Source organism: Pteronotus mesoamericanus, unplaced genomic scaffold (assembly GCF_021234165.1).
Source record: "Pteronotus mesoamericanus isolate MK-2021 breed Mesoamerican mustached bat unplaced genomic scaffold, CSHL_Meso_final contig_41, whole genome shotgun sequence".
Lineage (NCBI taxonomy): Eukaryota > Metazoa > Chordata > Mammalia > Chiroptera > Mormoopidae > Pteronotus > Pteronotus mesoamericanus.
In genome coordinates this window covers 6,098,575-6,126,150 of record NW_026555152.1, presented here as the reverse complement: position 1 = coordinate 6,126,150, position 27,576 = coordinate 6,098,575, and the positions used below count along the sequence as shown (strand labels likewise).

Below are 27,576 nucleotides of genomic sequence, written 5' to 3'. Positions count from 1 at the left end.
AAGCAGTCTGTTTAGCATCTCTTGCAATGCTGGTTCGGTGGAGATGTATTCTTTTAGCCTTTTTTTCCCCCTGGAAAACTTGTTATTTCACATTCCATTTTCAATGAGAGCCTTATTGGATAGAGTAGTCTTGGTTGCAGTCCTTTCTTTTCATAACTTGGAGTACTTCTTGTCATTCCCTTCTGACTTGTAGTGTTTCTGTTGATAGCCTTATCGGAGCTCCCTTGTGACTTACTAGATGTTTCTTCCTTGCTACCTTTAAGATTCTCTTTAAATTTAGAGAATTTTAAAGATTCTTTAAATAAAGATTGTCTTTAAATTTAGCCATTTTAATTATGATGTGTCTTGGAATAGGCCTCTTTGGATTCACTTGATTGGGAACCTCTGCGGTTTTTGAACTTGGGTGGCTTTTTCCCTCACCAAGTTAGGGAAGTTTTCTGTCATTACTTTTTCAAACATATTTTCTATCCCTTGTTCCTCTTCTCCTTCTGGTATTCCTATGATATGGATATTATCACATTTCATGTTGTCCTGCAGCTCCCTTAAAATATCTTTGTTCTTTTTGAGTCTTTTTTGTTGTTGTTGCTGTCCAGGAGTTTTTTTCTACCTTGCCCTCCAGCTTGCTGATTCTATCCTCTGCTTCATCTAGCCTGTTTAATTCCTTCTAGTGTGTTCTTCATTTCAGATAATGTATTCTTCATTTCCTCCTGGCTCTTATTGATAGTTTCTTTATCCTTTTTTATGATTATGTAGTTCTCAGTAAGTTCCTTGTGGATTCCATAGAGTTCCTTGTAGTTCTCACTGAGCTCAGTGAGCTTCCTTAGAAGAACCATTATTTTGAACTCTATGTCTGGTAGATTGCTTGTCTCTATTTCATTTAGCACTCTTTCTGGGGATTCCTCCTTTCCTTTTGATTGGGGGTTGTTTCTTTGTCTCCCCATTTTATGTGATTCTTCTTGCTTGTTTCTGCATATTAGATTGATCTGCTTTGACTCTGTCTTTGTGAGGTGACCTGTGGTAGTAGACTTGTGGGACTCAGTGGTGCAGTGTACTTGATCTCCTGAACTTGACTGTCTTGGGATGCCCTTTATGCCATTTATGTGGGCTCTCTTGTTGTAATTGGGTTTTTGTTGTTGTTGGGTCACTCTTTGGTGGGTCTTCCCTCCAGCTGTCTGACTGAGAGTCACACCATGCACCACATCTTGTATGCTGTTGTACAGGTGTACAGACAAACAACCCAGGAAACAAAACCCACACCTGCAATAACCCCCACCTGCAGACACCCTATCAACAGCAAATGAGCAAATATTAAAAGGTATAAAGAAATTAAGACTATTAAGAAAGGAAAAGCAAATATGAGATGTCTAACTGCAAGAAAAAAAGATTTTGAGCGGGTAGAGGGAGGAGAAATAATAAGAATAGGGAATATAAACAAGGCCAAAAAAAAAGAAAATAGAATTTAAATTGTAAATAAAAAGGGAGAGGAAGAAACCAAAATGGAGTAAGAAATGGAAAAAGTATAGTATGAGGTTTAAGAATTTTTTTTAAAAAGGTGAAAAAAATAGGAACCAAATCTGCTAAGAGATCCACCACAGCAATATCAAAGACAAATGAGCAAAGATTAATACAATTGGAATGGGAATAAGAAGGAAAAAAGAAAGAAAAACAAGCTTATGAGATATCTAGAAAGAAGAGTCATTTTGAGAGGACAGAGGGAGAAGTACCAAGAGTGAGGAATGAAAACCAGGCTAAGATAGGGAAAAAGTAAAATTTAAAACTGGAAAAAGAAAGAGGAGGAGCAAGGCAAAATGATGTATGGAGTTGGAGAGGGGAACAGTAAAATTTGAGATTTGAAGTACAAAAATAGTGAACATCAAGGAATAAAATTGGAGAAATACAGCAACAATCACCATATCCACAATCAATGAGCAAAGATTTAATAATGATGAAGAGAGAATAAGGATATTTTAAGAAGAGGAAAAAGAATTAGAGATGACTAATGACAAGGAAAATGGTTTTGAGAGGTTGGAAGGGGTAGGAATTGTAACAGTGCAGAACAGAAACAAGTCATAGCAAGAGAAAAAATAAAATTTAAAACAAAAATAAGAAGGAAGAAGGCAAAGTGGAGTAAGAGAAGGGGGGAGCAAAATATGAAATTTGAAGTAAACTAAAATAGAAAATTAGTGAAATAATAGGTGAAATAATAATTAGTGAAATAATAATTCCTATTATTTCTGTTCATTTCTGTTGAAGGAAGAGAAATGAATGTAAAAAACTATGCAGGAGAGAAAATAACACAAATAATAAAGACCGCAGTATAGTTCATCTCAGTAGAATCCAGTGTTTACCACTGTCTTTCTCTTTCTAAATCTGTCCCTGGTAATGTCAGATGGTGTCCTAGTCTGGCCTTAGGCAGCCTCTTTGACACTACAAGCGATCCACAGCCTGCAGCTGTCTCCTTCAGATTTGGCTGGTCCCCACTGTTCTGCCCTGCCAGCTTTCCGTCAGCACAGGAGCGGTTCATTTAATGACCTGGGAGGACGGCCAGCACTTTCTCTATCTGCCACCAGAGAGGGTCTCTGGTGTGATTGGGAGGGTGGGAACCCTGGGTCACTCATGGGGGGTGCTATTCACTCTTCTGGGAAGATGGTGGGGGTGTTTCCTTCCCCCCTCGCCACACATCTTGGTCCATCCTAGATTCTTTCCAATAATGCATGGTTCTGGTGAATTAAGTGTCTGTTTCCTGTGAGGGTCCAATCTGTAAAAGGGGCAGTTTTTTCCTTCTTGGTGCAGGCAGCATCTCTGTCTAGGCACCAAGGCTGGACAGAGCCGTGAACACCCCTTGTTGCACCTGTCTCTAATATCTCCTCTACTGGTTTCAGTGGATCAGGGCCCAAGGAACAGTAGCTCATAGTGTCTGGTGGAAAAGGCCCTTTCAGAGCTTTTCCTTCTTCCCCCTGCAGATATACGCTCAGCAGGGGGCTCCTGAGCCTGGGCTCACTCATCTGCAGAGCCTGTAATCCCACAGGTAGGGGCTGGGGATGCCTGCCTGTGAGGGGTCCTGCCTTGCTGCAATGAATCTCAGGTGTGCAGCTCCTGGCTCTTCAGGCCCCAGCCTGTCACTCTCACTGGAGGCTTGGTCCAAACTCTCCACTCTGCACAGTCCCTTATTCACCAGCTGTGCTGGGTTGGGTCCTATAGTCCCTTCAGCGTGACACTATCACTCTGGGTTCTTTGTTGGCAGAGCCATTGTGCATGCACACATGCTCATGTGAGTGTTCTTGCAAAGTCTTGAGTGTTGCTTCAGCCCCTCTTTTGAAAGAGTTCCTCTGTGGCCCACAGACTGCAGCACCGAGCCCTGGGAGGCCTGTTCTCTATGCACTTACCTTTTCCAAAAAGCACAAAGTTTCTCTTGGTCAGGGCTGACCACAGCCTTCTAGAGCCTCCAACAGTTTTAGATAAAGTTTCTCTCTGGATCTCTCTTGGATGAGCTAGGACAGGCCCTCAGTGGTACCGTAACGTGGGGCAGTGACAGTCTCGCTGCTCCCTCCAGGGAATCTCAGCTTTGGGCACGTCTGCTCCCACCACACTGTCTCTGCAGCCAGCATCACCCCTGCCTTTTCTCTTTGCCCTGCAGCTCGCAGCTCCTGAGTTGATCTGCAGCCTCCTCAGTCAGATTCTGTCCCCTGCGAGGTTCCCATGCCCCCCCAACCCTGGGGTCAGGGAGGCGACAGCCCCTTCCCCAGTAAGTACCGTTGTTCCCAGATCCTGGCCCCTGTGGCGGCGAGGCGCCTGGCTTTGCCAGGGTCGAGGGCACAGAGACATGTCTGGGTGCTGAAGTGTAGGCACTCCGAAAGTTTCTTCCTGCAGAATCTATTTTAAATTCTTTAAAACAGCTCCCGCCCCAAATCTATTCAGCTGGAAGTGCTGGCTTGGACAGCCACAGTGGCTGCTGCTCCACTGGGAGAGCCCCGGCTGCCCACTCGCTAGTGCCCTGCAGGTGGGCAGGCTCTTGCCCACTCACTCACATGCCCCACACACTTGTCCATGTATACACACACTCGCACATGCTCTCACTCTCAGCTGGATTTTCAAGTCGATTGCTCTGTGGTTTAGCTGCAAGACTGATCTGGATCTGGGAGCAAGTGGACGGAACTTCCAGCTACTCAGTAGCCATCTTGGATCTCTTACTAATTTTTATTTGGATTCTTTAGTATGTTAACATTCGCGAAATGTTCTGCATGACTGACGAAAATCTGACTGGAAATTAATAGTGAGCCTCTGTCATCTGAAACAGTTATTCTGGGAAGTACGTGATCACAATCACTGGCCTAGAGTGAATCAGTCATCAGTTTAATCTGGGAAAAAAATGAGAGCTTAGCAACTAATAAACCTTGCACATGAAGGTGCTCATGGACAGTTGCCTTTAGGCTGCAAATGTCCCTTAAAATTCTGAGCTGGTGGATCTAAGATGGGGTACATGAAAAGCTGAAAGAAACCTAGATCTGTGCTGAGGGTGGCTGATGGTATTCTATAATATTTGTATACAACATCCTTTTATAATGCAGAAGAAAATCCTTATATGAAGATTCCAGCTTATTTCCAAGCTCTGTCAGTGAAGAGATGGCAACAGTCCAAATACAAAGGAAGAGGAATCATCTAGAACTTACATAGCAGGAAGGCAGTGGGGAGGTGGACTTTCAATTACCTGCCCTGCACTTTGTACTGTGTACCATTAGGCTACCATCCTGGGGGACATACACAGGTGTCCATGTAGTATGGGGTGGCTCCACTTGGCCTGTTGAGAAAAAAATCAAAGCTCAGGGGAGATAAGTATCTTGGCCAAGATCACATGCATAGTAAATGGCAAAGCTGAGATTCAAATTAAATTCCAAGGTTCATGACGTTCCTAAATATGTAGGTTTCATAATATTCACCTAATACCTCTAAAAGTTAATTTGGTGCAAATGTGACTTTTGCTTCAATATTTTTTATTGTTTTGAAAATTTTTATTCAGCTATAACTTATATAAAATTCATCATTTTAAAGTATACACTTTGGTGACTTTTAGAATGTTCACAGAGTTATGCAGCTATTACTACTTCCTCATTTCAGAACATTTTCATTCACCCCTAAAAGAAATCCCATACTCATTAGTAGTCATTCCCATTCCCCCAGACCCTGCAGCCACTAATTTACTTTCTGTCTCTGTGGATTTACCTACTGTGGACATTGCACATAAATGGAATCATACAATATAGGGTCTTCTGTGACTAACTTTCACTTCCCTTAGACATTAGTTTTTAAGGTTCATCCATGCTGTATCATGTATCAGAATTTCCTTCTTTTCTGCGACCAAATGGTATTCTATTGTATGGACATTTCACCCCTTGTTCATCCATTCCTCAGCTGATGGATGTTTGGGTTGTTTCCACTTTTTGGCTGTTATGAACAATGCTGCTGTGAACATTTGTGAACAAGCTGTGGTGTGAATGTGCTTTCATTCCTCTTGATTATTCGCTTACGAGTGGGGTCGCTGTTGCTTAGCTCTTATGTGTATGTTGTGGTGCATTTCACGTCAAGCACTTTGTATACATGAGGTTTCATTCAGCCTGGGCTTGGGACTTGGGTGAGCAGTCAGGAACTTACCTCACCAGCAACAAGACGGTGGGTCCAAGTCAGCTGGAAGCCCCAGCCAGAATCCCACCAGCCAATCCTTTTCCTCTCTCCCATGGCCTGCAGGGCTCAGTGGCTTCTTCAGTTCAAAGATGCCGTCATTTAATAACAAGTCAGAAGATGGTTTTGCCTCAATGTTAATTCAGTTTTTTCTTGTGAGTTATTTCAAGTTCATTATATTCATAAAATTTGAATTAAACTTAATTTTATTACTGAGCAAGTCTCATATAGGTGTGTAGATGGGAAAGGTATTCTTAAGTCAGCTTTGCAATTGAAATTGAGTAACTAGAGTAGGAATGTGTCAATTTAACCTCATTATCAGCTGTAATATGCAAATTGTCCCATAATCCATCTTCTTCTTTGTTTCACTGAAGGTGAATCTGGCTATGGGTTGTTATCCCTTGATGTCCAGAGTTGCATCTCAAATTCTCAGGGCACAGGCCAGCTTGTTCTTCAGGACTAGAGTCCTCTTTGTCCTAGACCCATTATTCGGTGATATAAAGTGATAGGCAATAGGACTTTCTTACAATCCATTATGTGCAGAACTAATATGAATTTTGCTCTATTCTAGCCATTTTCTGAGAAGCAAGACATTTTTGAGGGTCTCCTTAATATGGATATTTATTAATTACTGATTACTTAAAACAGTTGTCAAACCTGTAACTTTTAGGAGTTGCTGGAGCAGAATGAGAAGGAAAAATTCTGAAGTTTAACTAGAAACTGTAGAAGTTAGAAGGTGAATGATTAAAATAATAATTTACTTTCTTGCATGTTGAGTGAAATATATTTATGTTAAGTATTGATTAGGTTTAGGAAAGACTGAAATTAGACAGGAAGGTAGTGCTATTTGAGATTTTTATTATCGCCTTCCCCACCTGTACCTCTCCTGGTGTGGTGGCAGGTCCCTGCACATCACTGTCAGGAGGTCCCTCTCTGGGCCTGCCTATAGTGCTGACGTAAGCATTCCGACTACAAAAAAGAAAAACAGAGTTAACTATGTGAGGTGATGGATGTGTTAACTATCTTCATCTTGGTAATCATTCCACAGTGTATATGTATATCAACTCAACATGTTGTATACTTTAAATATGTACAATTATATTTGTCAATTATTTCTCAACAAAGTTGGGTGAAAAAAGAATGCTCCAGAAACTGTTCAAGACAGGGAGCAGCTGCTGGGGCAGTGATTGCCAGAGCCGGAACACCAAAAAAAGTTTGGATCAGCTAGGCTATTATGAGTCATGTGAAGAAAAAACTGTGTAGGCAGAGGGAATCAGTTGATGGAGAAGATCTAGAAAGACCTCCAGAGAGAACCAGTGATGCCATTGAAGAGACATGAAAGGTTTGTCCGCTCGCCTATTGCTGTCACATTTTCTGGCTTCCTAAGGCTTGGCTTTTGTTTTCTCCTACATATCTATTGGCCACACACCCTTTACTTTGAGGGAACATGTGACTGAACTAACCTTCTTGGTAGAGAATCTTAACTGCTGTGGGGAGTGACACTTAAGGAGGCATCTATTGCATATACTCAAGAAGATCATCCACGCTTGATCTAGAATGTTGGAGAATGAAAAATGTGACATCAGAGATAATCAAAGCCTGTGAGACCAGGAGCAGCATGGCCGTGACTTCTTCCAGAGTTCAGCCATACAAGGCAGTAGATACAGCAAAGACCACATCCAACAGAGGCCTGGGTTGCAGAAGTCTCCATGTACAGTGAGGTGCAACCACATAACGAATCTATCAATTTTCCTTGCAGGGCAGGGTAGCTATTTCCTGAAAAGTATTGCTGTTCCAGTGAATATCCAGCTGCTCAGGATTATGTCAGCATGCCTAGAAGTCATGGAAGACCATTCAACTTTTTTGAGTATCTTAGAGTCCATAGGTCAGAATTGAGACAGTGTATTATTCTTATCAAGTGTAGAGATGCATAATGCAAACTTTCATTCCCTGGTGTATGACTTCCATTCTGACCTTAGCAACATGTATGAAATGTGGACCAGGTTATGGGGCTCATGGGGAACAACACTAATATGTGTTTGCACAATGTGCTTGTGCCTGTAAGGGCTTCCTCTGAACCAGCTTATATCTCCAGTTATTCAATCTTGAATTCATATATCATGGATTTTAAAGTTGCATAGAATTACCATGTTGACTAGGCTCTTTAATCCAGACCTAGATTTTTAAGCCTTACGTAGTCATAAAATGCGTGGTGGAAATTTTAAGGTTAAGATTGGTGTTTCTTTCCTTTGTTTTATATTGGCCAATGGGAAGACATCAAGGGACTGTAAGCCAAACTAAAAAGTTTACCGATGCCAAGGATCCTTTGCTTTATGTTTTCAGTATTGACATGGTATGAAAGAGGTTTTAAACTTCATGGGAAGTACTTCCTTGGAAGATTTTAATTGTCTAATCTTAAAAACATTAGTTTTTAAATTAATGACTTCAGGTTGAACTTCACTATCTGAAATAATGGGATTTATCATAATATTTGAATTTTTGGCTTAAAAGTGGGTATTTTTTGGTATTTTCCCATTTTTCATTGTTACATATGTTAAACTCTCAGCCTTTTGATGACACCAAGCTGCAATATGAAAAATGCACACTAGTTTTATCTTTGCTTTCAGGGAAATCACGGCAAAGGAGTGAAACTTTGAGGTGGATTGGCAACTAGATTAAGGTTTTCTGGATAGAGGCAAGGTTGAGATGATACCAAAACTACTTGTGATGTCTTTCTTTAGAAGAACAATTTTGTTCAGTCTGTTCTTATAAGGAATAAGCTTTGGGTGCTTTGCTTTTACTGTTAGCAGAATAAAAAAAAAATAGAGGTAGTTCCTTTTTTCTAGCTTACTTTTTTTCATCGAGGTAAAATTCACATAACACAAAATTAACCATTTTAAAGTGAACAAATCAGCATATTTAGTACATTCACAATGTTGTAGAACTACCACCTCCATCTAAATCCAAAATATTTTTACCACTCCAAAGTAAAATCCTGTGCTCATTCAGTAGTTACACCACATTTTCTTCTCCCCTTACCCCAGCCCTTGGCAAACACCAGTCTGCTTTCTGTATCTATGGGTTTACTCATTCTGTTTATCTAATATAAATGGAGTTATATATGATCTTTTATGTATGGCTTCTTTCACTCAGCATCTAGTGCAGCCTTCTTTTTTGTTCAATATTTTCCTAGTGTACTTTTTTGACCTCCTCCTTGCTGTGGTCTGTCCCCACTCCCCTCAATTCATATGTTGAAATTCTAATCCCCAAGGTGATATTAGGAGGTGGAGCCTTTGGGTAGAGATTGGATCACAAGGTAGAGCCCTCATGATGGGATTAGTGCCTTTATCAAAGAGGCCCCACAAAGCTCTCTGGCCCCTTCTGCCATGTGATGATACAGTGAGAAGACTGCAATCCAAAATCTTAGACTTAAGTCTCTAAAACTATGAGAAATAACTTTCTGTTGTTTATAAACTCCTCAGTCCATAGCATTTTGTTATAGTAGCCTGAACAGACTGAGACACCCCTAATTTTTTTTGTGTGTGTACATTTTTAATTTACTTAGTGGTTACCCTTGAGATTACAATTAACATCATAAATTTATAACAATCTAGTTTGAATGTATATGACTTTAGCTTTAAAACTCTGCTCCTATATGGCTCTGCATCCCTTTATTTTGTTATTCTCACAAATTCCATCTTTAGACATTGTGTGTTCGTTAACATAGAGTTATAATTATTGTTTTATGTGTTTGTCTTTTAAATCATATAAAAAACAAAAGGAAGAGTTGCAAACCAAAATTCAGTAATACTGGATTTAATATTTACCTACACAGGTACCTTTATGGGAGTTCTTTATTCATATGGCTTTAAATTACTGTCTAGTGTCCTTTCATTTCAGCTTGAAGCAAGCATTTCTCTTTAGTATTTATTGTAGGCAAGGCAAGTTAGTGATGAATTTATATTTTGTTTATCTGGGAGTGTCTTCATTTTTCCTTCATTTTTATATGGGAGTTTTGCTGAAATAAGATTTTTGGTTGTCAGATTTTTTTTTTCCTTTCAGCACTTTAAATATTTAATCATACTGCCTTCTGGCGCTCATGATTTTCAGTGAAAAATTGACAGTTTTATTGAAGATCCTTGTATGTGATGATTCGCTCTCTTGCTACTTTCAAGATTTTCTCTGTACCTTTTGACAATTTGATTATAGTTAGTGTAGACATCTTTGAGTTTATAGTGCTTGGAGTTTTTTGAACTTTATGGTTATGTAGATCTGTCTTTTATCAAATTCGAGATTTTTTGGCCATTGTTTCTTCAAATATTCTTTCTGACACTTTCTCCCCTCCTTTTCCTACTGAAATTCCCATGTACATATGTTGGCGTGCTTGATGGTGTCCTATAGGTCCCTCTGGCTCTGTTTATTTTTATTTTCTTTTTTCTTTCTGCTCCTCAGTCTGTATAATTTCAATTGTCTTATTTTTAATTTGCTGAAATTTTTCCTGCTTATTTAAATCTGCTGTTAAACCCTTCTAGTTAATTTTTAAATTTCAGCAATTATACTTTTCAGCTCTAAAATTTTCCAATTGGTTTCTTTTTATAGTTTTTATCTCTTTACTGATATTCTCCATTTTGTCATTCATAATGTACCTAAAATAGAGAAAAATACTTCCCCTTTTTTTCACAGCTTAGCTGTGAGTTGAGGCAGTCCTTTAATGCGAAGCTAGGTCACCCACAACTCTACTTTAGCCTTTACCTCCTGTTTGTGCAGAGTTGACAGAACTACCAGATATAAGCCTAGGGTTGTCTCAGGTCTTCTCTGAGCATGGATTTCTAAACATGTACATTGCACTCTAGCTTTCACAGTATATATGGTGGTCATTCCAAACCCAATTTCTTCAAGAAAATGCCTTCTTAGCTTCTTGCTTCCCAGGCTTTTGGGTCTTTCTACGGCTTGCTCCAACCATTGTCACTTGACCCACTTAGGCATGGGGAATGTATGTCTTTAAGCCGTCCAACAGATGACACCACCACATGGAAAGACATTCCAGCTCAAGGGAGTGAGCACAAAACAAAGTTGATCCTGTGTACCAGTTCCTCAGGGAACCACCAGACGGCTCAAAATGCCCAAGTGCAGTACTTCAAGAATAAGGTCCGTATGAGCCCTTTGGCACCAGTAAGTTACACCAGCAATGGGAAGCACCGTTCTCAGAGTCGCAGTATGGTGCTGGAGACTGATAGACAAGTAAGTGAAAAGGCCACAGTGCTTTTGAAATGAAATTCAGTCACCTCGATTTTCATGAAGACCCCTTTCGTTATTGTAGGCTCTTTATGAAATACCAGAGTTCTGAAATGTTAATTGCGTCAGTGTTGGTGAGCTTAATCGTTGGTTCAGTGGAATGACTCTTTCTTTGAGGACCCTATTCCGCAATTTTCTGGGATGCCACTTGGTAATTACTTTCTGTTTTGGTCTTTGTTTTTATTAAGACTTTATTTTTTAGAGCAGCTTATGGTTCACAGCAAAACTGAGGGTAAGGTACAGAGATTTCCCAGAGATCCCCTACTTCCACACGGGCACAGCCTCCCCTGTTGTCAGCATCCCCCACCAGAGTGGCACATTTGTTACAATTGATGAACCTCTACTGACACATCATAATCACTCAAAGTCTATAGTTTATATTAGGATTCACTGTTGGAGTTGTACATTCTGCTGGTTTGGACAGAAGTATAACAAAAATATAACAGGTGTCCACTATTATAGTGTCATAAAGAATTGTTTCATTGCCCTAAAAACCCTCTGTGCTCCTCCTGTTCATCCCCATTCTCCCTCCCTCAAACCTCTGGAAAACAGTGATGATTTTATGTTTATAGTTTTGCCTTTTCCAGAGTCATATATTTAGAATCACACAGTCTGTAACCTTTTCAGATTAACTTATTTCACTCATAATAAGCATTTAAGGTTCCTTCATGTCTTTTCATGGCTGATAACTCATTTATTTTTATCTCTGAATAATATTCCTTTGTTTACATGTACCACAGCTTACTTATCCTTTCACTTATTGAAGGACACCTTGGTTGCTTCCAAGTTTTGGCAGTTATAAATACAGCTGCTGTAAACATCCGTGTACAGATTTTGTGTGGATATTGGTTTTCAGTTCCTTTGGGTAAATACCAAGGAGTGTGATTGCTGAATCATATGTAAGAGTATGTTTAGTTTTGTAAGAAACTTCTAAACTGTCTTACAAACTGGCTGCACCATTTTGCATTCCCACCAGTAATGAACGAGAGTTTCTGTTGCATAAATGCCTCACCAATATTTGATGTCGTTAGTGTTCTGGATTGGGGACATTGTAATAGCGATGAGTATTTTTTGAAGGAAGACGTGTTCACTTCATATAAATCTGAATAGTAATATTTTTACTAAATATACTGTTATTTGAGCAGCCTCTCAGGATCTGGCAATGTTTTCCTGCCTGAGGGTCATTACATCAGCTCTTCAGCAGTCTCGTGCCCCACAGCCGGGGCCTTGCAGCGGGGCTGGAGTCGGAGGGGGTCGTTTCCTTCCCCTGGCTGCTGGTTTCCTAGCTGACTCTCCCGGGCCTTTCACCTGTGTGGTCACTATAGTTTCATGCCCCTTGCTCCTTCATTGTTTGCTCCACTGGTTGGTGTTTTTGCCTGTCCAATGTTTTTAAAGCACTTCTTCAATCTGTTAACTTAAAAACAAAACATTTTGCTAACTTCTGTGGCTCATATTCAAGATGCTTCAGCTATTCAGCCTGCCTTATTTGCCTACCAATCTCCATTATATTGCTTTCTGTTCCCACTAAATGAAGCCACTCACCATTCCTGGTGGAGAACCTGAGGGTCCCCTCTTTGTACTTTTTTTAAAACTCTAGTTTCTCTTTCCCTCACTTTCTTTTCTTCCTGCATCCATAATCAACCTCTCCCTTAAAATCTAGCCCAGATGTCAATTCTTCTACTTCTGGGGGGTTAGGAAGACTTTGTCAAAGTTAAAAATCTACTCTTTTTGTTTGTTGTTTTTTGAAATTTCTTGTTACTTAACTTTACTACTGTTTGGCTCTTAATACTTTAGTGCCTTGTATGATAGTTATTTTTGGTATATACTCTATCTCTTTTCCTAGACTTTAAGATATATGAGGATGGCATCCATTGGCTTATTTTACATTCTCTGAATTTCTTGACATGGTGCCCTACTGTCTGCAATGTCAACTAATATTTGCCAAATAAATGAGTATTTAGGTTTAGCTACATAAAATGAAAATTACCCTCAGAAGATTGCTTTATCATTTTTCAATATATTGATTTCTATCAAATCAATATAGCCAACACAGTTGTGATTTTCAGTTAAATAAGTTTACTGGGCCTGACTTGAGGGAGACCTTAACTTGGTTTCCGTTTACTTCCTGAGAGAAAAGGTAGCAACACTCCATATCTTAGAAGATATTCCTACTGGTATCTTAATTAGAAACTTACAGGTTTCCTTGCAGTCTGACTATGTGCTTAGATGTATTATATTTTGTCTAGGCTTTACCTGGAATCACAGTTTGATGGTTTTCCACCTTGCATTGGATCCCTAGCACTGAAGCCTTGGCCCATATATGAAATCATGGTGCTTCCTTGCCAATTTCATCACTGAAAAGTTTGTTCACTTCATTTCCTATTCACACTTCTGCTGTATGTCTTGCCTCAGCTGTTCCTGCAGTGTCTGGGAAGGTACAGAGAAGGAGGGTATAGTTCTGTCCAATGGGGGACTCTGTAGGCCACAGCATCCACCTTGGATGGGAATTAACTTGGAGTTAGTATCAGGCTGTCTATCTGTCTCTCATCTCTTTCTTTGCCTACCTCTTTCCCCCCTTTTTTCTTTAATCTTCACTGTATTTTTTTTCCATTACCATTTAGTCCCCTTATATCCCCCTCCACCCAGCACTCACAACTGTTTATGTCCATGAGTCTTTTCTTTTTGCTCAATCTCTCATCCCCTAACCTCCCCCTCTACTAGCTGTCATCTGCTCTCCATCTATGTTTTGCTTCTTAGTTCAGTTTGTTCATTAGATTCCACATATGAGTGAAATCATATAGTATTTGTCTTTCTCTGACTGGTTTATTTCACTTATAATAAAAAACGAACAACCCAATTAAAAAATGGGCAAAGGACCTGAAAAGACACTTATCCAAAGAGGACATACAGATGGCCAATAGACATATGAAAAGATGCTCAATCATCAGTCATCAGAGTGATGCAAATTAAAACCACAATGAGATACCATCTCACACCTGTCAGAATGGCCATCATCAGCAAATTAAAAAAACAGGAAGTGCTGGCGGTGAGGATGTGGAGAAAGGGGAAGCCTTTTGCACTGTGGGTGGGAATGCTGGTTGGTGCAGCCCCTGTGGAAGGCAGTATGGAGATACCTCAAAAAACTAAAAATAGATCTTCCTTTTGACCCAGTGATACCTCTTCTGGGAATATATTCAAAGGAACCCAAAACATTAGTTCGAAAGAACTTAGGCACCCCTATGTCCGTTGCAGCATTATTTACAATCACCAAAATATGGAAGCAGCCCAAGTGTCCATCAATAGATGAGTGGATAAAACAACTATGGGACATTTATACAATAGAATACTACTCAGCCATAAAAAAGAAGAAAATTTTACTCTTTGCCTTTGCATACCTCTTGTGTGCTTTTGTCGTGTTTGAAAATTGTAGCTTTTTTCCTAGAGGGATAATATAAGATGCTCAAGGATAATCTAATTCCTTTTTGGCTGTCTTTACCAGCCCCCTAGAGCATATAAATTAAGTCTTTCATTCCTTCAGCCTATAGCATCATAAACTTTTTTTCTGAAGTACTGGGTGCCTCTCATAAGATACCTCAGTGTGTTGCTGTCCTGGCTGGGTCTTTCCATTCTCTTTGGAGTTGAAGGTAGGAAGACATTCTTTCTAATACCTCTGATAAGACAAGTTAAATTCAAAACTATGAGGAATTCATTTTTAAAGTACGTGCCTTCTTTTTCATGAAATTAAGGCACTAATTTTTCCACACTTCCAAACTTCTCATTCTGGTGCCCATCTATTTTCATCATTCTCTAAATTCATGAAGTCAGCAGTATTTATGATGCTGCTCACCAGGGCACTGGCTTGACTTCTGTTTGAGGAAAGATGAATTTGACCCTAGGACAGGTCAAAATCCGTACCAGTTTTGTCCCATTTCTATTTTTTTGAACTTACATATTCAATCTAATTTCCCTTGCATATGATAGTTGCTAAAACTTTTCAAGACTGCAAACATGCTTTTTTAAGACCAGAAGAGGCTGGGTCACAGAAGAAGAAGGAGGCAATTACAGAGTGGAAGTAGTTAGCTTGAGTGGTTTGGAAGACTTTAATAATATAAGGTATTGGTAGAAAGGACAAAAGGAGCGAGACAAACAAAAATCTGTGCATCTGGTAGTATTCCCTGAAAATAATCTCTTCAGCTTCCTTTTTCATAACTGAAATATGAATAGTGTTTTAGATTGCAAAATTACTGAATTCCCGGGCTAAGACCATCTTTCCATTCAATCCCTGCCTCTTTCCTAACAGGAAAGAAGAGGAAAAAGGGGGGGGGGGCAGGATGCCTTTTTCTTTACCTCTAGCTGTTTCCGTGGCTTTCAAATTGCACTCTTAGCAAAGTTCTGTAAAAATTATTACCAGTGATCACTAGCGCCTTCTATAAATATATACGGGATTCTCTTTGATAATTCTTATTTAGCTTCACAGAGATTCTGAATGGGTTACAAGATTACCCGTGATGTGGCAAATGGGACCAATTTCTATGACCATAAAGCAGTGACTGATTTCAACGTACCACACAGGAAATTGAGTATCATTACTCTAATCCTGTCATGGATAATACCGATGTAATTATAGGAATAGAAGTAAGAAAAAAAAGAAAAAGAAAAAAAACTTCAACAAATGTGATGCTGAAAATCATGCAACCTTATTGACCAATTTACCTTAATTTCAGGGCATTTTACAAATTGTCATTTATTACTCCCTGTCTACTATGCTTTGTTTCTTCAGTAAGCTTGTTCTTTTATCCTAGACACAAATTTAATCATAATTTTCCATCTGCCCCACCAAAACAGCTATTAGTGAGTAGGGAAAATTGTTTAGGCTGATAAAGGATGATTCATAACGATGGAGTTTTAAAAAGAAAGAAGGAAAAATAGCTATAGAACTAATGTATAAAAAACAACAACAACCCTGCAACTCAAAAGGTGTATATATTTGCTTGTGTGGTCCTAATTATACTTGGTTCCATATAGGACCAGAAGAAAAACAAAAACAATTTTAGGGTTAAAGTGAAAGATGGTATAGAACATTTGAAGAAAATTATATGGTCTATATGCTGCTTTGACATCATTAATCTTATGTTTTAAACAAACTGTTTTTTTGTGGTTTAGCAGAAGAAGCTCAGGAGCTTGACTGCAATTATGAAATCCCATTTGGTCTTGACCCACCATGGCCGTTATCCTACCACAAGAACGAGTCTTGGGAATGGTTTAGAAATCTTCATGCTGTTGATGTCTTAAGTTAAAACCCAGCCATGCCAGGGTCTCCATTATCTGCCCAAAGTAATATTTCTGCCCTCAGAGAAGCCACCAGACCTGTGTCTCTTTCATGATGTCTTTCCAGGGCTCCCTTTGAGAGTGAAGATGTGTGTCCCTAAGAAACTATACCTGTCTATGAGGACCTGGGGCAGATTCTCTAAACTGTTCCCAGCAGCCCCTTTTGGCCATGCAGGGGATTAAGCATGCAATTTAGGTATTATCTATAAATTATATCTCCTCCAATATTATGTTGTTCCCATTCAAGTCAGTTTTAGACATCCGATCAAGTCATTAGGTCTTCAAGTCATTTGGTTGAAACAAATTGGTTTTTAAAAGTCTGTGATGGCTGTTCGCCCATATTTTTCAGCATGAGGAGCTTATTAGAATGGGTTCCCTCCCAGTGATGCCCTTCTGTCTCTTTGAGTAGGTGACATATTTGTTACTTTACAGTTCTGGCCACAGACTTGGACTTTCTTACTTCTTCTTTCTCGAAAGCATATAAAATTCCTGTCAGATGTGGAGAGCAGAATGAGATTGAAACTTCCAGAGAAAGCATGTTCTTTGGCACATTCCTCCTAAGTCCTCTCATCAGTACATTTTTTTTCCATTTCTAAGCTATCAAGAAAGTGAAACTCAAATAATTTTTCAAAATTACAGTGTGACCATAATCTCGAAGAGAATAGAATTGGGAGAAGTGGTTAAGGGAGCAGTAGCTTGTATGCTTAAACAACCTCTAAATTATTTCCCATTTGCCTTCGGAAAATAATTTCCCTGGTGAACTTTTGAACATATCAGAAGCACTGGTCATTCTTCTGAATAGTATAAAGGCAAACTGCAGTCACCAAAGAAATATAAGGCAGTCACAGAACGACCCTTTATTTTTCCTCTTTTTTTCTTCTCTGTTTTCATAAGAGTATTGTGGAATCAGAGGATGAACTTGCTTTCCTCAGTCCTTTGTCCCTAAATTCAGATTGCTCCCCAGAGTGTACCTGCAGGATATTGGCATTAAGGTTTTAGGAGGATGTTGTATATATGCAATAGACATGGTCCCATGAGGTGGTGAAGAGGCCAGAGCAGGACAGAATTTTGGGAATGGTATCAATGTGTATGTCTGTTGTGTCGGCCTTGTCCTAGGATTTGCATCCTGTGACTTGTAATGCCAGGTGGCTAAGCAGGAGCAAAGTTGAATTTGTCTGAGGCCACTTCTCTGCAGTTGTCAATCTTGAAATGCTTAAAAATGTCTAACATTCTTCTTTTCCAGAGGGCATCCTTCCCTTCTTTACACACTCATGGCATGAAAATCAAGCTTCATCAGTAGATGAGCATAGAACTGGATAGGTGGGACCACATCTAGTAGCTTTTGAGATGCTGGTGTCCATGTACCAGTTACATATTTTAATGTTTCAGGTAGTTTTTCATTTTAATATTTTGTGAAATGGGATGACACAACCTTTTCTAATTAACATGCCTTGTGTGATTTTTTTTATTAGAGAAAAAGGGGAAGGGAGAGAGAAAGAGAGGGAGAGAAACATTGATGTGAGAGAGAAACACTGATCAGTTGCCTTTTGCCCCCTCTGGGGACTGAACCCACAACCCAGGCATGTGCCCTGACTGGGAATTGAACCAGCAACCCTTTGCTTTGTAGGACTATGATCAATCAGCTGAGACACACCAGCTAGGGCTCCTGTGTGCTTTTGGTAGAATGTGAAATCATTTCACCATAAGTAGGTGTGGATTCTGAAAGAATAGCATATACACAAATTTTAGAAGATGTGAGTATTACCTTTTTTCTGATGAGTATATTTCAAAGAGTGAAGGTATTTGGAAGAAAATTGAAAGTACTGTCGTGGACTCTGCAAAGCTGATGGGTGGGATAAGCTCACCTGCAATAAACAGTCCTGAATGGTCCAGTGGAGTGATATAGAGGGCTCAAAAAAGAACATCTTAAATGGAAATTCCTCCGTTGTACTTTCTTTGCTTTGTATTACATAAATTAAATTAATTTTATTTATTTATTTATTTTGAATATCAGTAGTGCATTGGATGGTAAGTATTCTTTCAGGTAGACATGGTTATAAGTAAATGACCTGATTGGTGGCACAGATCAGAGGATTGAAATTTCAAATTAAGGAACATGTTTTTAATTCAAGATCTTAAGCACAGATTTCTTAAAGTGTCCTTCATGTTCACAGATATCTGGGGAAGGATGAACTAGGTGGTATTTTTATCCTCTCTGGCTTGGATATTTCTAGCTTTGCTGTGGTCATTAGCTCCTTCCTAGAGTTGAGCTGTATTGGGGAAGTACAGATGTCTGTGTGAGGATGGTAGGGAAATCATTTCAGGCTCTGTTCAGAAGCGTGTGATCTAATCTGGTTCAGAGACCACACGTGAACTCTACCTTAGGATAATCTATCATTTCCCTGACAACACAGCTTGTTTTCTGTAAGCATACCATAAGACCCTACTCTCTCTCCCATCTCACTATGCGTCACCAGAAACGTATTGTTTTATGTGTGCCAGATGAAAAGCTTGAATTTTGCTGGAGTGAAAAGGAAAGAACAGATAGCCTATTAAGTGATTATTTATATATTTTATATATATATAAATAAATTATATATATATAAATTATATATATATATTTAAAGATTTTAGTTATTTACCTTTAGAGAGAAGGGAAGAGAGGAAGAAAGAGAGGGAGAGAAACATCAATGTGTGGTTGCATCTCACGTGCCCCCTACTGGGGACCTGGCCTGCAACCCAGGCATGTGCCCTGACTGGGAATTGAACAGGCGACCCTTTGGTTCGCAGGCTGGCATTCAATCCATTGAGCCACACCAGCCAGAGCTTCTTAAAAACAAATTTATACTTTATATATTCTTTCTAGAAAATTATTTTTATTTTTGCTTTGATGAAACTATAAACTTATTATTTAGGGGATCAAAATTTATTGGTAGAGTTATTTAATAGGAAACTCAATATGACAAAAAACTGCCAAACAAAAAACTATCTTGTCTTCTGTAGTCTTGTTCTTTTGAGGAGATTTAGAAAACCTCAAGCTCTTCTGTTGTTGTTGTTGTTATTATTCTATTTCTAGTGCTTTGGTGATAGGGTGGAGTCTTCTCCTTCCCCTCCTTTCTAGAGAAAGAGAAATCTCCTCCCTGAGATCACTTCCTGGGGCCTCCTGGCTAATTTTCCTTGCTGTGCCCCAGGACACTGTCTTATATTCTACTGGTTCAGACTTATCTTTTTAAAAACTCTTCTATTGTGGCATCAATTGTGGCAGAAATCTGCTGCTAGTGGTACCACAATTACCACTTTGCACTATGGCAATGAAAATTAAGTTAAAATTTTTCTTCCTTTGTTGCACTAGCCACATTTTAAATGCTTAGTAGCCTCATATGGACAGAACAAAATATTTTCATAATCACAGAACATTCCAGTGGACAATGTTTGTCTCACACTCATAACAATCTCATGTATTTTAAGACTTTAAATGTAAACTCCTTAGGTGGGCTTCTAAGCCTCTCAAAATCTTGCTGTCTGTACAGAGTAAATATAATTTATGAGGAGTTATTCAGAAAAATCCCTGTGCTGTAGCTAATGAGAGACTTGATGGAAGAGGAGAGGCATTCATTTCATTTTTTTTTTTTTTTTTAAAGAATGAATGGTGCTCCAATAGGCAGGAGGTAGTAGAAGATGGTTCTGGGAAAATATGTGAATGTAAAGATCAGTTTGAGATGAAACATAGAGGAGCTTGGTCTTGGTGAAGTATAAGGAGCAACAGGACATAGACAGATAACTATGTTCTCTATTAGGATTTTATGTGGGAAAGTGTCTTCTCATCATCTTCAGTCTATGTTCAAATTCAACCATCTTTAATCTCCTCTGTCTTCAAAGAGAGAACATGAAAGAGCTGAGTCAATAATGAACTCAGCAAAGAAGAGGGGAACAAGGGCGCTGGGGGATAATGCATACTTCAGAGGGAAGAGATGGTAGTGGAAGAATTAACAATCCAAAGGTGTTCTGGAAGGAGCATTGTGATAATCTGATGCATATGAGAGAGGAAGAGCTGGAAAGACAGGTAAAGTATTACAGAGAGTTATGAGGCAAGTGATATCTTTAGAGAATATCTAACTTTGAATGGTGACTATAATGCAGAAATTTAAGAATTTTAAGACAAAGGGAAGATTACTCACAACAGCTCAGGTTCCATGGGATACAGTGGATAGGTTAATGGAGATACAGGCCTTCACCTTTGTGTCCCTAGTACCTATAAAGCACTTGATTAATGGATTGCTATAAAGCATTTGTTGCCTGTATGGGGAAGGTGAGGCTCACCAAACAGAGTAATCATGGCCTATGGTGCTAAACTCATTTCCGTGCCTACAATGGTCATTTCAGCAATGAATGAGGGAGGTTGGGGAGAAAGGTAGAGGTACTTAGTCCCTGGGCTGCTAGTAGATGGAGGATGTGCCTGGAGTATTGATGAGTTTATGGGGAAAAAACACCCCACTGGGGAACTGCTCATTTATTGAATTACCTAGAGCCAAGGTGCCAAAGTAAATGCTGCTGGTATAGCCTCTGACACTACCCTCCCAGCACTGGCTCTGGCCTGAGAGCCAGTGGGTGGGGTTCTTCTGAGGCAGGAGGACAGGACTTATAGAATGGAGCAGAGGTGAGAGTAACTATGGCCACTCTGGAAGATGTCTGCCAGTGGTTGGCTGGCTGGCTTTTTAGTATGTGCTTTATGCGGAGACTTTGAATCAGCAGTGCCCTTTGGGAAGATGACTTTGGCCACAGAGTAGCTTTGGGGCTCTGCATTTGAAATCAGACCTGGTCTTGAATGGCTCCTTTGTCACTGCTTGTTCTGTGACCTTGGGCATCTCACTTAACGTCTCAGGCCACTTCCTCTTCATAAAATGAGGATAGTAATTCTTACTCTACCAGTCACTGCAGCTGATGTGGGGATGAAAAAGTGATTTGTGTGAAAGCCTTTTATAAGCTGTAACATGCTATAAAAATGCAAGTAATTTGTAAGTTGAATGGGATGCAGTGGGTAGAGATTTGTAACCTGGTAACAATGTCTTTACAATAATCACAGTGAATTAATGAGAACATGAATGAAGCCTGCGTTAATGGAAAAAGTAGATAAGAAATTTTCTAGTAAGAATTTTAAAAATTACACTTGGAAACAAGTTAAGTGATGAGGGGAAGGCAATGGGATGAAAAAGGGTTGAGGAAGATACTGGGATTGTGAATTTGAATGACTGAGAGCATGGTGGTAAAGTTAACTGAGAGGAGAAGCACCAGGAAAGACTGGAAATCAAGGGGATGGCCTTTGCCTTGGACTTCCCAAATTCCAGGTACTACTGGAACGCCCTGCTAGAAAATGGTAAGAGGAAATCTAGTTGTTAGTACAAAGGAAAAGGTGAGTCTGGAATTGGGTGCCAATCGCCAGAAGCAATGTTGGAGATTTTGAAATTGAATGCCATCACACAGGCAGAAATAGAGCATTCGAAGGAGGCCAGGGACAGATTCTTGAGGAGAGATATTGCAGTTTAATTTGCTTTGGAGATAGATCTTTCTCGACATATTTGTAGCTTTCTTCCCTGCCTGAATCGTTCACTTATTCATAATCCTGATGCACTCTTAATTCTGGGAGGGAGGCATTACATTAATTATGTATACCATTAAATCTTGAACATAAGTGAAATGTAGCACACAGAAAGTATTTTTTTGAATGAATGAATGAATGCTCTGAAACTAAGTTGGTCATCATGAAGGAAGATCAGGAAAGGGCTGGATCAAGGTCACCATTCTGGGCTTGTTCCAGGTCAGGTGATATAAGTGAGACCAGTTGATATTGTCAGTGTCTTTCTTCTTTCATGCTCTTAGATGAGTTGGGAACAAAGACTGTTGATTGTGGAATAGGAAAAATAGAAATAGCAGAAGGTTGAGGGAATTAGGACCTCAGTGTCCCTGAAATCCAGGGTAGCTGCACAGGTAGGTCAAGCAGAGAAAAACCTGAGAGTGAGTTGTCAGTGGGTTAGGGAACAAAACATGTTTGGAAAACAAGGCAGGTAGTGCTGAAGGGGTGGGAGAAATTGAGTGAGAGGTAAGGAAAGGGAAATTTCATGCTGTAGGTTCTTGGGCATGACTATGTTAATTGTGTGGCTTTTATGGGTTGAATTGTGTCTTCCATAAAGATGTGTGTGTGTGTGTGTGTGTGTGTGTGTGTGTGTGTAAAGTCCTAACCCCTAAGGACCTTAGAAAGTGACTTTACTTGTAAACAGGATCATTGTAGATGTAATTGATTAAGATGAGGTCATGCTGGAATAGGGTGGGCCCTGGGCAATGACTGACATCCCTCTAAGAAAAGAAAAGGTGCATATACACAGGGACATTGCAGTGGTGGAGACTGAAGTCAGCAGCAGTTGCTCACCAAGGAATTGCTGCCAACCCACCAGAGGTAGGGAGGTGCTGGGAAGTACTCCCCTCCACAGGTCTAGAAGGAGCCTGGTTCTGATGACACCTTGAATTCAGACTTCTAGCTCCAAGAACTGTGAGAGAATAATTTTCTGCTGTTTAAACCACCCTGTTTATGGTTAGCTATGGTATCCATGGAAGCTGATAGTGGTTAAGGGGAGAATGGAGACCACAGAGACCAAGGTGGAGAGAGACATGGATGCAGTGCTGAGGTTTGAAGAACAGTGTGCAGAGATGGGGTGAAGAACAGTGTCAAGCACTGAAAGCCTCTAGATAGGGGAGTGTTCTGTAGCCTCCATAGCTAAGTGGTCATGTCTTCATAAGTAAAATGATGGGCCACCACCATTATCATGTAGGTGCCTTCTACATTCATGGTTTTGTTTCTTTCCTCAGTCTAGACCTGTTAGCTCCTGGCCTTCGGTTTAGGTTGTGCTTGGTATGGATGCTTGGTTTCTTTACAGTTATTACAAAAGGGGCTTGGTGTTCTAATTAGGACTGAGGTCTTCAGGTTGAATGTGTTCAATGTGCCAACCACTCCCTCACTCCCTACCTAAACTCTTGTCACAGAAAACACAATCAACCAGTACGCCTCAGTACATTTTTTTTTTTTTTTTGAAAAGAAAGAAAGAGTTGATATTGAAATGACTGATTCCCTTTGCAAGGACCATCAGGAAAACTGGGAATTCCAGACTGGCTTACTGGAGAAAAACATCTTTGAAGGTTGGGAAACTGGGGGAAAAAATGTGCCCAAGAAGCTGGACTTGCCTCTACTGAGGACATGGAGGGTAGCAAAAGGTCCTGCAGTATTCATTGCCTTTGTCTCCCATGATTCCAGACAGTTTGGGTGTGATAAAAATGAATGTCTTTAATCTGTTATCCTAGAGCTCCTGCATTTGAAAATGAACTTGAGATTAGTGCTTGTGCTTTAGAAGGTATCTCTCATCTAGGATGCAGAACAAAATGTTCGTGCAGCCCTCACTTAATGTTTACTGTTTTCACACTCATAATTCTTCCAGAGATTGGTAGGTATATAATTTTGGGTGGCAGCATGGCCTGTTTACTCTGGGGCCCAGAGCGGCTGTCCCACCTGTCCCATCCGCGGCAGGGGAAGTAAGCTAGCCAGGAGCCACTGGTGCAGCTTCCAGTGTAGCTACTGGAATGACAGTTGGCTCCTGGTGGAAAAAGATATAATGCCAACATGAACTTGTAGATATGTTTGTTTCTCCTACTTAGTTATGAGTATTTTGTTTTCTCTTTTTACCTCCCTCCTACGCCTTACCAAAACAAAGCCAACAACTTGTTGAGAACACCTTAAAATCATTTATTTGCTGAAGTTGTGTGAACACAGTGATCTAAAATGTCGAACAAGGAGAATCCTCAGTGGTTTGTTCAATTCTTGTGTATGTACCTTTTAAAATCAGTGGGAACAGAGGAAAATTTTGGACTGACTGCCTGAGACGTGGTCTTGTTCACCCTCTAATAGCAGGGGGAGTCTCTACCAAGTGGCTGTGCTTGAATATAATCCAGGCCAAAAAAAGAACACTGGACCTGGAGTGGGTGCGTAGATTAAAAACATGTCACATACATGCAGAATTACCATGTATCCATTTCTGTGTGTAACTATAGCTGAAGGAACACTAAGTTTGGAAAAAAAAATGTGATTGTGGTTTTTTGTAATTTAGACTCTATCAAATAAGAAGTGCCATGTAGTTTAGTGAAGAGTTGGTATCAGTTAGCCACACTCCATTTCCCAGCCTTTGTTCTCAGCCCTCCACTTTTACTTATGGGTTTCTGTTGTTAATTGGATCCTCTTCCACACTCCTCCCAAAGCACCTTATTGTTTTGAGAGATGGTAATCAGGAATAAAGTCCTTTCTCATAGTCTGGCTCGGGGACCCCAGTCACCTTCCAGACTGAGACCTGAGCAGCCTGGCACATTCCCCAATGGTTGTTTTCCTTCGTTGTATTGCTGCTTTAATTGGCTACAGTTCTCTACATCTGTCATGAAAACTCTTAAAACTCATACGAGAGTAATTTTCCCTACCTTCTTTATGGCGGGTTATTTTCTCTCCACGGGGCACACTGCTGGTGACTGGGCCCAAGCATGCTGGTACGCTCGTCTGCTCACTTTCTTCAGAAAGCAGTCATTGCTGAGTTTCTGCTGACCCGATTGAGTTACACCCTGAGGAATGTTGAACCTGGTCCTCAGCTGCAGGATGTCTTTCCCAAAAGTTCTTGTGCTGTGAGGCCTGCTCTGAGGATTCACATGAGTGTATTGGTTTACAGCAACATTAAAGCTAGTTCTCCCCACAGTAGACGGGTAAGTTACTTGAGGAATATGAGGTGTACTTTCACAGGGCCTGGAGCTCAGCACTGGCCTGTTGGGCAGACCAATTCCCTTCTGGCTGGTTTCACGTGTATTTATGACTTACTTTTACACCTAATACTAGTCTTGCCTTGGATGTTAAACAATAAATTCTTAAAGCAACTAGAGAGAGATTATGTGGTCATTTGCCATAAAAAGCAGAAAACTAATAATGTAAAATCATCAAACAAGCAAAAAGAGTCAACATTAGATTGATCTAAACATATCATATTTGATAGGACATAGAGAACAAAAGATCATAAGCAGAAACATGACTTGATGATACAATTTCAGGTGATTTCACTAATGGTGAATGGGATGAAATAGTGACTAAACAAGGTAGGAGGGAGGCTCTGTGTGGACACATTGCCCTCAGGCAAAAGCTTGCCATTGCTGAAAAACATCAGCAATGTTTGATCAAAGATGAGGTTCCAGCTGAGAGTATAGGTGAGCAATTTCTTTTGAGTCTGAACATTATCCCTGTCTTGATAGGCTGCAGCTGGTCCTTTGGGTTGTAAGTCTTCTAGACACATAAGATTCTCAATGCTTCTGGTAGAAGAGTAATATAGTTCTACTGGATTTAGTACGTGTGTGTGCGCACGCGCGCACGCACGCACATCTTTGAGTTTACTCATTCTTTTAGTCTGCATATTGGTATTTTATTCTTGTTAGAGCTCTGAAATGATTGTTGGTAGGTACAAGTCTTCATCTCAAAGATACCATTACAAGTCCTCGTACAAAGATAACTGCACATCACCTCCTAACCAGTTAGAGGAAAGCTCAGATACCATTGCTTTCCTCTAACTGGTTAGGGGCTGATGTGCAGTTGTAAATGGTGGCTTCTGTGAAAGTGTGGTGGAGTGTTTGTTGCTCATAGTGCTGGAAAAATGCTGTGTGAATCACCCTTTCCTTTTTTTATTATGAGCCTCTGGTTATGCTTGAAAATTATGGCAGGTTGATGGTCAGCAGGCCAAATTTAGCCTGCAGTGGTATTTTGTTTGGATAGCACTCTGGATATGGGTAGGTTGGGACAGCCACTTTCCAGTTGATCAGGCACTGACACTCCTTACTGTTGCAGTCATGCCTTTAGGACCTGCCTGGTGCCCTGAGGTCATTTACCTACATAGCACCAAAAGCACGTTTTCAAATTCTTTCTCAAACAGAAGCAAATAGATAGTAAGGCATATTTCTGTTTGATTTAGGTCTCTGTCTCTCCAGCTGTCTTCTGGCAACAGTTATTAAATGAACAGTGAAACACTCAAAATTATTGAGAGGTACCAAAACTGTTAAAGAATAGTATTAAGAATATATAAACTGCCTCATTAGTCTCATATTTGTGACATTCATCTGGTTTCATTTACTGAGGTGACATTTTTTATTAAAATTATGTAGGTTTCAAGTGTGCAATTCTATAATGCATCATCTGTAGATTGCATTGTGTGTTTACCCCCCAAGGTCAAATCTCCTTCTGTGTGACATTGATCTTAATGACTGAATTTAGCAGAGTAGGGAGCCTGTACATTTCACATGTACCAGGTGAACAATCCTGGTATTGAATGATTCTGGTTTAACCTTTTTCGATCTTACTGGAAACATTTCTGCCCCTAGCTTTTCCTTAATTCCTCCAATGTTGCTAAATTAACACTTGGAAACCCCTGAAAAGTCATCTCCATTTCACATACTTCTCTTGCTTGTTTCATTGACAGTGTTGATCGTGAGACAAGCTGAAGTCTGAGCTGGGATGGCATTGATGTGATTGATTCCTCCGTGTGCTCTGCTCTGTGGTCGTGGGCCTTCTGGAAAGGCCATATCGAGTTCGTCCACTGTTGTGAATGAAAATAATCAGTTGGTGAAAGCATAGAATTAGAAACTTCTTGGTATATTTATTTCTGTGTCTCAAGAATTCTGATTTAAAGCAGACTTTATTTCAAGTAATGTGAACAGTAGGTCGTTCAGGAGTCTCGGATGAATCAATGTTTTCTTCCCTTCTCTCCAAGAAAATCTATTTAAAGCAAAGGTCAAATCTGTGCTGGATTTAGAGCCTATTAACTGTAAGTCTGGAGAACAGAGCCTCTTCTCTTTTTTATTCTCCACATAGTTTCAAGCACTAGGGACTCTCTGGTCTTCTGCAAATCATTCCCCACAAATTTCTGGTGTTTGTAATTTTTCTTTTGTTCTGGAGGGTGGACTCTAACCTATAGCCTATACACCTAGTGAATTTGAGGCCTGTGAGTCCTCATACTTACTAAATTTAGAAATAACTGAAACCTTCAAAAATTGTCTTGGGGGTATTCATTAAGCTTTGAACTATATCTAAGAAAGATATGTTAATGCATATATTAATGTACCTCATTTAATTAACAGGCTCAAAAGTTGAACTCCTCACATTCACCCTTTCTCTTTCTCCCCCTCCCTTGTCTGCCCTCTGGATTTTTCCATCTCCAT

General features: G+C 39.9%; 1 protein-coding gene and 1 pseudogene across 1 annotated transcript in view; one reads left to right on the top strand and one right to left on the bottom strand.

The window, feature by feature from the left end:
• The window catches only part of LOC129073442 (serine/threonine-protein phosphatase 2A 55 kDa regulatory subunit B delta isoform-like), a 33,686-nt pseudogene extending 6,746 nt beyond the window's left edge, over window positions 1-26,940 (bottom strand).
• The window catches only part of ATP8A2 (ATPase phospholipid transporting 8A2), a 523,880-nt gene that overhangs the window by 183,564 nt on the left and 312,740 nt on the right, over window positions 1-27,576 (top strand). The gene's annotated exons all lie outside the window — the stretch shown is intronic.